The 9,893-nt window shown below is 42.8% G+C and overlaps 1 protein-coding gene across 1 annotated transcript in view; it reads left to right on the top strand.

Annotated features, from left to right (window-relative positions):
* LOC106876116 (glutamate--cysteine ligase catalytic subunit-like) overlaps positions 1-9,893 on the top strand; it is a 54,184-nt gene that overhangs the window by 15,882 nt on the left and 28,409 nt on the right. The window lies entirely within an intron of this gene.

The raw sequence follows: 9,893 nt of genomic DNA on the forward strand, positions 1-9,893 counted from the left end.
TGCATAAGGTGGAGTTGTCTATTTGGAATGGTGCATGTTTGCACATCGCCAATCAAGCCATCGACAACAAGTGCAAAGCTCTTTGCTAAAACTTTGAAATCTGCTTTTTAGCAGGTTTATGAACCTAAAATTATCTATGTGACCCTTTCCACATCCTTGTTTGGGTCGTTTCTCAGCAGTGCCACCACTTCTCGACTCAGCAAACTAGGAATTCTTCCCATTTGCAACCAGTTGCCAATAAGAGTATAACCAGCAGCTGTGGAAACTGCTGTAGCAACAACAGCAACAACAGTGATCGCTGCGCCTACAATAACAACAGCAGCATGAAAGCTATCCCTGAAAGCTTAAGCAGAGATGACGAATGCATACATCACTCTTGTCATATGCTACTGCTTTGCAGTCATAACTTGCTCTGGTCCATGTCAAACCAGACAAGAGCACCCCATACAGTGCTCCCGCTTTATAAGGCATCGCACTATACCGCGTCTCCGCATAAAACACGGACGGTTTGATGGATCCCAAATATTTTGAAGTAGAATTTCCCTCATTATTGCTCACAACTTGCAAAAACCTTGATTAAAAGCAGAATTTCAGCAAACTTCAATGGAATAAATACCTTAATCAACAGCTTGAAAATATTGCAATTGGTTACCATATAATTGGGTGCTAATTACAATGTTTTGTGTGCATAATGTTTTGATTTTGTGATGAAAAAGAATCACCTTTTTGACTGGTGAGAGCTTTTGACAGTTTTTTTCCCACGATTTGATTGGATTGTTTAAAGAAGCTTAAAGGGTTCAAATGAGTAAAACAAATGAATATTTAAAGGAAGTAATTAACACCCTGGAGGTACGATTTATATAAAAGGGCGACCATATTCCACTTCATTTATTACAATTTCAAGCTATCTTGCAGATATTTAAAAAAATTACCGTATGAATACACAATGTCTGAGAGGAAATCCTATTCTGTAAAGGAAAGGTGAAATCTGGTTGACCACATACTAAATGGCAAGATCAAAGCCAAATTATTGAGAGAGAATGGTTGGGTTAAGGATGAGGCTAACCCCAGGAGTTATTTAAATACAGTTGTGGACAGTGAGGGCCTAGCTTGGAAGAAAGCCAGGACTGCCACTGACAGTGAACTTGAGAAAGCAGTTTTCACCTGATTTGTCCAGGAGCAGAGTGGCGGCACCCGACTATCAGGCGCCAGGCAGAGAAATTTCATAACCAGCTGCATCCAGAGCGAAACCTGGCCAGTAGACTTTTCTAGCCAGCACAGGGTGATCGTAGAAATTCCAGAAGCACCATGGTACAGGTGCTGTCAAGGTCAGTGGGCAGTAGAGATCAGCAGACAGCCAAGCTGTAGATGACTTCCCAGCCACTCTGAAGCAACATATGGAAGCAAAGTCCCTCACCCCAGAACAACTGTACAATGCAGATGAGTCTGGCCTCTACTGGAAAATACTGCCAAATAACACTAGCAGTAACAACAGATGCCCATAAGACCTTGAGCTACAAACAAGCAATGAACACCATCCTCTTTGCCTGCAATGGGACAAGCACCCACACGCTTAAACCCCTGGTGGTGGGCAAGTTTCGATCACTCAGGTGCTTCCACCATGAAAACATGAACAATCTACCAGTGTTTTACAAACACTCAGCCAGATCATGGATGACAGCCAACATATTTGAAGAATGGTTCTTCATTTGTCCCTAGTGTTAGGTGTCACCTTAGGAGTCTCAACCTACCAGAGAAAGCTATCATCCTGCTAGATAACTGCTCCGTCCACCCACAGGGAGACATCATACAGACTAGAGATGGCCAGATCAAGGTCCTCTATTTGCCCAAGAACACAACCAGCAAAATACAGCCCTGTGATACTGGCATCATTCAAGCCTTCAAAACCACCAACAAGAAGGAGCTCATCCTGGAAATGATAGAATTTCCGCTTAGTGTTCCAGACTATCTGGAGCACCTTACCATCAAGGATGCCAGTTAATGTCAGGCAGAGCCTGGGCTGCAGTGTCAACCAAGACGATAGCCAACTGCTGGAACAAGGTCCTTGGTGCAGCCTTCCCACAGCCCCAACAGCCAGAGCTGGAGCCAGAAAAAGAGGAATTCATGGGATTCACTGAGGAGGAGTCCAGGGCAGCAGAACAGAGTCTAGAGGATCACGTAGAAAAGACAATGACCCTGCAAGATTGGCTTAACAGGTGGAAGGAACAGAGACACTGACAGACACCCAGATTGTGGAGCAGATTAAGAAGGAGCCAGAAGATGACACAGAGGAAGTGGAGACACCAGCCCCAGCCAAGACACAGACAAGGGTTGTCTCACACCTCAAGTGACTTATAGAATACACTGAATGTGAAAACTATGACCCAGTCTACACCAAGCACTTGAAGAAGCTGCTCAAGCATACACAGATTAAGATGAGGAAGCTGACAGACTTTTTTATGTGATTGAATAAAAAAACAATCAAATGTGAACTTTCATATTATGTAACTTTGTAAATTAAACATACTTTTAAGGGCTTTCAGATCATTCACTTAGTGACATGACATCAGAAATGCAATGGAAAAGCATTTCATAAGTATTTCTTGAAAATTATTCTAGAGTCAACAGGAAACACTTACGGAAGTAAACAATGTAAATATTTTTTAAAGGTTGTTGTAAGTGCTGTAATTCATGATATTTTGTAAGTAATTTATTGGTATTGTATAATAAATGTTAAACTTGATTGAATATATATTTGTTTCGTTTGTGCACTTTACTAATCAAACCAAATGTCTCATTTTCTTCTATTATCACTCTCCCACACCTTTCCCGTGAATCTGCGGCCCGGATAGAGCGTGGTCGGTTTTCTTGGACCCCATCACCTGCGTTATAGAGAGGGAGCACTATATTATACTTTCTGTGGAAGGGACGTGTTCCATTGATTTGGATCCCTATTTGTTGTCAACACTTACTAAGTTGAGGACTGAGTATGCTGTGGTTGATGGTGCATAGACATGCTCTGATTCTGTGACATCTCCAGCATTTCCTTGATGGCCAGCGGATGCGGCCCCTTGTCTATACGCAGCTAGTGCCTTTTGCTGAGCTGCTGCAGTGCCTGATCAAGCGTAGATGGAGACAGGGTTTATGGAGTGACTACAGGCTGAGGGAATAGAACTGGGAGAAACACTTACCTAAGTGGTCAGGGTGACCGTGGTTTTCTGCAATTTCCACAAACAGTCCTTGTAAATCTACTGCTTTGGGAATTTTTTCTTGATTCAACTTTTTGGCTTCGTTGTTTATCGTTATTTTCCTGTTTTCGTACCTACAAGATGCCTTACATCATAACATATTATATTCTGTCATCTTGTACCAATCTCGCAGGTTAATAAAGAAATCAGCAGCAGCAGCATCATTACTATCGTCATTTTTATTATTTCTCTTTATCACAGGTTTTGTTGGAGCACCTGGATTCTTGCATGCATTGTGTGGCTTACTATCTGCAGCCTACGGTACCATGCTATTCATTCCTTTCAGCTATCTAATACTTTCCTGATTATTCTGGCCATGCCAAGGAGGTAAACCTTTTGTAACAGTTCTACTGGGCACTCTGCTCCAATTTCCTTAATATTTCCCTTGGTGCCTACTGCTACTGTTCCGAAGAACCCAACAATAATTGGCCCTATCTTCAACTTCATTTTCCATAGCCGGGCTATTTTGTACTTAAGAGGATTGTATCTATTTATCTTTTCGCCTTCCTTCTTGACTGTTCGTGGGTCAAAGGGGCATGCAACGTCAACTATATAAGAGCTCCCTCAATTACTGGTATTATAACTGTCTTGAGAGTTTGAGGAAGAGAAGCAGTTTGGTGAATAGACCAAATTCTACAGAACGATTTTTATCACCCAATAGGTTCCGTGTTTTAAGTGAAGATTTCAAGCAAAGCCCAAAAAGTAGTCAGGAAGCTAATGGAAGTAAGATTCTGAAAACCGCCTGCCTAAGAAAATCCATCACACTAGAGAATAAGTCGGTCATAAATTTATCTAAACTAAAACTTTCACCCGACGATGTCTCTGTCTTGGAGTTTGAACTGAGTTTCTGCCCAAGCAATAAGAATTTCTACCATAATAAAATAGCTCAAGGGCTATTTCAGTTTGTCTGCCGTCACGAGCTGAAGGAATATATTTTTGGAAAAAATCGTAATAAGGTGTCAGAAAACCCTATGCTTGCTGAAAATAAAAAGTGATGATAATCGAATCTGGCATAATTGGATTGAAAATAACACCAATTGGTATCCAGATGAAGTTCGGGCACTACAGGCACTACAGGAATTTCTTGAATCTCGTGAGACAGGCATTAAGGAAAGCTTTAAAACATGTGGAAAGAAGTCCTGGAATAACCTCACAAGTTCCCAACATTACGCACTCCGCCGTCATGCTAATAATGATTCTATTGTTATTAAAATGGCAAATAAGGGAGGCGCTATTGTAATTATGGACAACAGTGAGTATATCTCGGCTTGTGAAGAAGTTTTAAGTGACAAAACTTCATATGAAGAATTACCTATCGATCCAAACCCCGATCACACACACGAACATAACAAAATAATTCTGAAAATGGAGGAAAACAATTTCATTAATAAGGCCGAATCCAGGATTTTATGGTCAGAAAGAATATCTGTATTTTATGGTCTCCCTAAGATACAGAAAAAGTTCGAAAGATTTCCTCCAATTTGCCCAATTTGCAACGGATATGAATATTGTACAGCCAAAATTTCGGAGTGGCTGGATAGCTTTCTTCTCCCTGTCACAAAAAGATCAAGTTCCAATATTCGAGATACTCTGATTTTGTGTCTAAAATCAACTGTTTCTTAGTAACCATAGACATTTCTTCCTTATATCCCAATATTGACCACGATGAAGGGGTAGAAGCATTCATGAATGCCTTCGAAAAACGGTCAAACAACAGTATTCCATCTAATTTTCTCTGTAGGCTATTGATGTTTGTGTTACAAAGTTGCACAATGAAGTTTGGACAGAAAATTTACCACCACACCGCCATGGCAATTAATTTCACTAATATCTTCATGTCAAAATTCGAGACACAGTTACTGAAGGCATTCAAAAATTCATGGTCATGAACCAATACTCTGGTTATGGTTCATTGACGACGTATTTTTTGTCTGGGAAGGATCACAGGATAGTTTAACTGATTTCTTGCATTTCTGCGACTGCTATCTATGTCCTTAAGTCCAACATAAAATTTACGTCTAGTTCTTCAAAAAGTAGCGTTGAATTTTTAGGACACAAAAGCTAAGCTTTCTGGTGGCAGAATAGTGACATAATCATGTTGCAAGTCCACGTAATACCACATTTACCTCATATCATATAAATCGGTCAAATCCAAAATCCCAATTTTTGAGGATAAAACGGAAACATGAAAATACTTTTGTATACCATTATGTCAAACGGAGTTACAGTGAATCATGATTAAAGGAAATAGCAAATGACATAATTAAGTTTAGCAAAGAAAGTCAAACTTTCACGCATAATTTTAGCTAACAAACTACAATATCTGACAGAGTACCTTTAGTGATTAACTGGCACTGAAATTTCGCTGGCATTTCAAAAGTGTTACATGACAGTTACCAGCACGTTGTGGAAAAACATCCTTGCTTCAATCAAATATTCCCTCAGCCGCTTATTGTAGCCTTTAGATGGAAGAAAAGTATAAGAGAATTATTAACCTCTACTTCTGACTCCAAGAAAGGTGTCCAATCAAATAGAACAAAGTATATATGTACAATGATACAGAAAGCAAGAAAATGTGAATGCGGTGTCTCTAACAACATAAGTCTATTCTCCAGAACAGTCAGTGACGAGGCAAAGTTAAGAAATGTAAATAGTCTGAGACAATTTCTTCAGCCAATGAACCGATCTGCTAGAGCGTGTCCGGCAAAGTGAAGAATGCGTTTGTGTAGTTGGTGTTTTGATGAGTGGAGGTGGTGCTTGTGGGGGTGGGGGTGACAGTGTTTGTGGAATAATGGGTGTGTCAGCAAGTGGCTAAATGTTTCGGAAAAGGCTTTTTATTTACTCTGTCAATAGAGACAGTCTCTTTTTTCCGTGAATGTCCACAGTGAGCAGTTGTGGTATGCTTCAAAGAACGCGATAGGGTCCAGTGTAGGGAGGTGTGAGCGGTCCCTTGACGGCATCATTACTTACAAACACGTGAGTCCAAGTAGAAATATCTGGAGGTACTGCAGAAGAAATAGACTGGTCATGGGGAAGCATCGGTGGCCGGTCAGCAAAGAATGACCTGAGTCGCGTGACATAAGATGTAGGGTCCGTATTTGGTAAGTCGACGGGCACCAACGTTTATCAAGGAAGTGCTAAGGTGGTGCCATACAGGAGCTCAGCGGAGGAGTAGCCTAAATCCTCCTTGACAACTGAGCGGCACCCTAGCAGAACAATGGGGAGAAACTTAGACCAATCATGAGGGTCAGGAGCCGTGAGAATAGCGGCTTTGAGCTGTCGATGGAATCTTTCCACCATTCCATTCGCGGCGGGATGGTAACTTGTAGTGTGGATGTGCTGAACTCTGAGCAATCTCGAAAGCACACAGAACAGGCAAGCTTCAAATTGGCGTCCACGATCAGTAGTAATTTTAGAGGGTGCTCCGAAGTGAGATATCCACCCGGAGATGAGTGCTCTGGCAATTGCTTCCGCGGAAATGTCCACGAAAGGGATGGCTTCAGGCCACCTGGAGAAGCGGTCGATGCAAGTCAATATATAAGTAAATCCACAACTGACCAGCCAAGGAAGGACCAACCAAGGAAGGACCAACCGAGTTGATGTGTATGGGATAGAACCTGGGGTCTGGTGGCTGGAGGTGTCCAAGAGGTCCTCTCACGTGACGATGCACCTTGGAACGCTGACATGTGACCAAGACAGGCATGTGACCAAGCGGTAATAGACCGATGCATATTCAGCCAGAAGAAGTGGGCCGAGATAAGCTTTACTGTAGCCACCGGGGTGTGGCAGTGAATATTGTGCTTCAAAAACAGCACGACGGTGATTTTCAGGAACGATGGGTCAGGGTAACCCGGTAGAAACATCGCAGAGAACTGTTCCTTCAGAAAAAGGCAGACGCAGGTGTTTGAACTTGCAGCAAGAAAACTGTGGTGAAGAAACGTCCAGAGAGTCCAAGGAGGGTTGGTCAATAGCTATAGCAACCAAATCAATCGAAGTAGGAGACGACAATGCACCGACAGGCAGGAGAGATAAGGCGTTGGCAGGGATGTTGTCAGTGCCAGTGATGTGGCGAATGTCACTAGCGAACTGTGATATGTAGCCCAAATGCCTTGTTTCTCTGGGCGAGTACCGGTCTGTTTTGGCAAAGAGAGCGAACGTTAATGGTTTGTGGTCGGCAAAAATCGTGAAATCTCTACCTTTGAGAAGATGAGAGAAATGCTTCACTGTCAGGTAAATTGCTAAGAGTTCTTTACCAAACACACTGTATCTCAATTCGGCATTTTTCATCTGGCAAGAGAAGGCTAATGGCTGGTTTCGGCTGTTTACTGCGGCAATAGCTGAGGATGACTCGTAAACAGCAAGTGATAATTTTGAATCCGCAATAGGATGAACAAGGAAGGATGATTGAGCAAGATCAGCTTTGACAGATTCAAAAGCTTGGGTGGCTGTAGCAGACAGCATTATCTGGGAGTCTTTTTTTTTCCGTTGATCTTTCAAGAGCTGGGTCAAGAGAAGCAACTTCTCTGCACAGTTAGGAATCAAACGACGATAATAATTAATTAAACTAATAAAATATCTCTGAGCTGTTTTAAGAAAACAGGAAGAGAGAAGCATTTGATGGCTTCCACTTTAGAGGGAAGCGGACGAATATCGTTGGCGTCAATGAGATGCCCCAAGAATTTCAAACTGGTAGAACTGAAGACACACTTAGCCGGGTTGATCATCACATCATAGGAACGTAGGCGCTTGAACAGCTGGGTTAAGTGTTGGAGGTGCTGGTCTGGAGTACCACTGACAATTAGGTCATCAACGTATGCGAAGATAAAATCTAACCCACGAACGACCTCATCAATGAACCCTTTGGAACGTGCTGGCTGCATTACGAAGTCCAAGAATAGACAAGAATTCAAAAGCTCCAAAAGGTACATACTAAGTCAATTTTAGAAAAAAATCATTCAGCCGTGCAGGGCAGAAGAAAAATCCTGCACATTTGGAAGGGGATAGTGATCTGCAGCAGTGACAGTGTTAAGATGTCTAAAATCTCCAACCGGTTGGAAATCAGCATCACTTTTCCTGGCCAAGTGTAGGTGCTGCCCACGGGCTCGTGGAAGGACGAATAAGGCCTAGCTGGAGCATGTGCTCAAATTTAGCCCTGTCAATCCGGAGTTTCTGTAGAGACAAATGGCACGGTCGGGAAAAACGTGGAGGTCTCTTGGGAAATGTCTCGTGGAATGGGCTGGATTTGACGGATGAGATGACAAATCAGTCAACTCTGGAAACGAAGCGAGTAACTGTTGATAGGATTCACTCGAAGCGGCCAGGAAGAAAGAAGGGCTCACAACGGGGACAGAAGAATCCTTTCTGGAGACAGCGAGTGAAGTTGTGTCATCAATGAGTCGGTGATCTCTAACGTCCACAATGAGAGAATAGTGGTGTAAGAAATCAGCACCAAGAATGGGACAGGGTAGATCCGTAATGACGAAGATCCACTTGAAATCCATACGGAATGATAAATGCAGGGTAAGAGAGATTTGTCTGTAGTTTTGATGGCGCAGTGATTCACCGCGTAGAGAGAGATGTCAGAAAGACCAGGATTGGTGGAGGTAAACCTTCGAGGTCAGATACATAAGCTGGCACCCGTATCCACTATAAAGAACTTTGAAGAATTGGCATAGCTGATAAAAAAAATGTACAGTAAGGTGAATCGATGAGAGACAACTAACTTGCCCAGCGCCTCCCTGGCTAGTTTCCTTGTGAAGAGTAAGAGAAGGGCTGTTTACACTTTTCGGCCTGACCCTTGAATTTCCTGTGGTACCAGCAGATCGATGGAGCAGGAAGTGTGCGTGCGCGCAAGAAGGAGCGGCGCCTGGTCCTCCCTGCAGAATGATCCCTTGAAAACGAACAGTTCCTGCACACGCGTGAAACCTGACGGGTCAGTTCTCCAATGGCCTGCAAGATTTCGGAAGATTGTGCATCATCCGAAGCAGAAATGGTAGAATCTTGAGCGGAAGACGAAGAAGCAACAAATTTATCGGCGGATGATGGTGTGCCAGAAAATTCCATAATCCTGTCTGTGGAGGCGGCGAGTTGTTCAAGGGCCATATATTCCATCATAGGAGCTAAAATCGACTGGACATTAGAAGGCATCCTCCAGAAAAATAACTGTTTGACAAATGCCTGTCCCACATATGAGCTATCAGACAAACTCCCAGATTCGTCGCAAAAGCTGGGTGGGGGTTCGGCTCCCGAGATGCTCATCCTGCAAGACTGTACGAAATTTACTCACAACCGAAGGAGAGTTACACCGGAGAACCTCAGCTTTGAAGATTTCGTACGTCACATCCGATGACGTTCCTGTTATCATATCTCGAACTGAAAGTGCAAGGGGCGAAGGAATGCCTGGGCCGACTGAATATTAGAAGAAATGAAGAACGACTCCAGTTGTGAAAACCACATCTTAACATCTCCATGATATTGAGGCAAAGGAAAATGACTCGTCTTGGAGGATAATAGGAAAACAGAACGCCACGAAGAATAAGCTGGTTGAAAGAAACGCTGTTAGAAATCGCAGTCAAACGCCCTAGTTGAAAGAAGACACGACGAGCAGCGAACTCAGCAAATATTTTTTTCAGTAGCTGAGGATAA

This window comes from Octopus bimaculoides, chromosome 30 (assembly GCF_001194135.2).
Source record: "Octopus bimaculoides isolate UCB-OBI-ISO-001 chromosome 30, ASM119413v2, whole genome shotgun sequence".
NCBI lineage: Eukaryota > Metazoa > Mollusca > Cephalopoda > Octopoda > Octopodidae > Octopus > Octopus bimaculoides.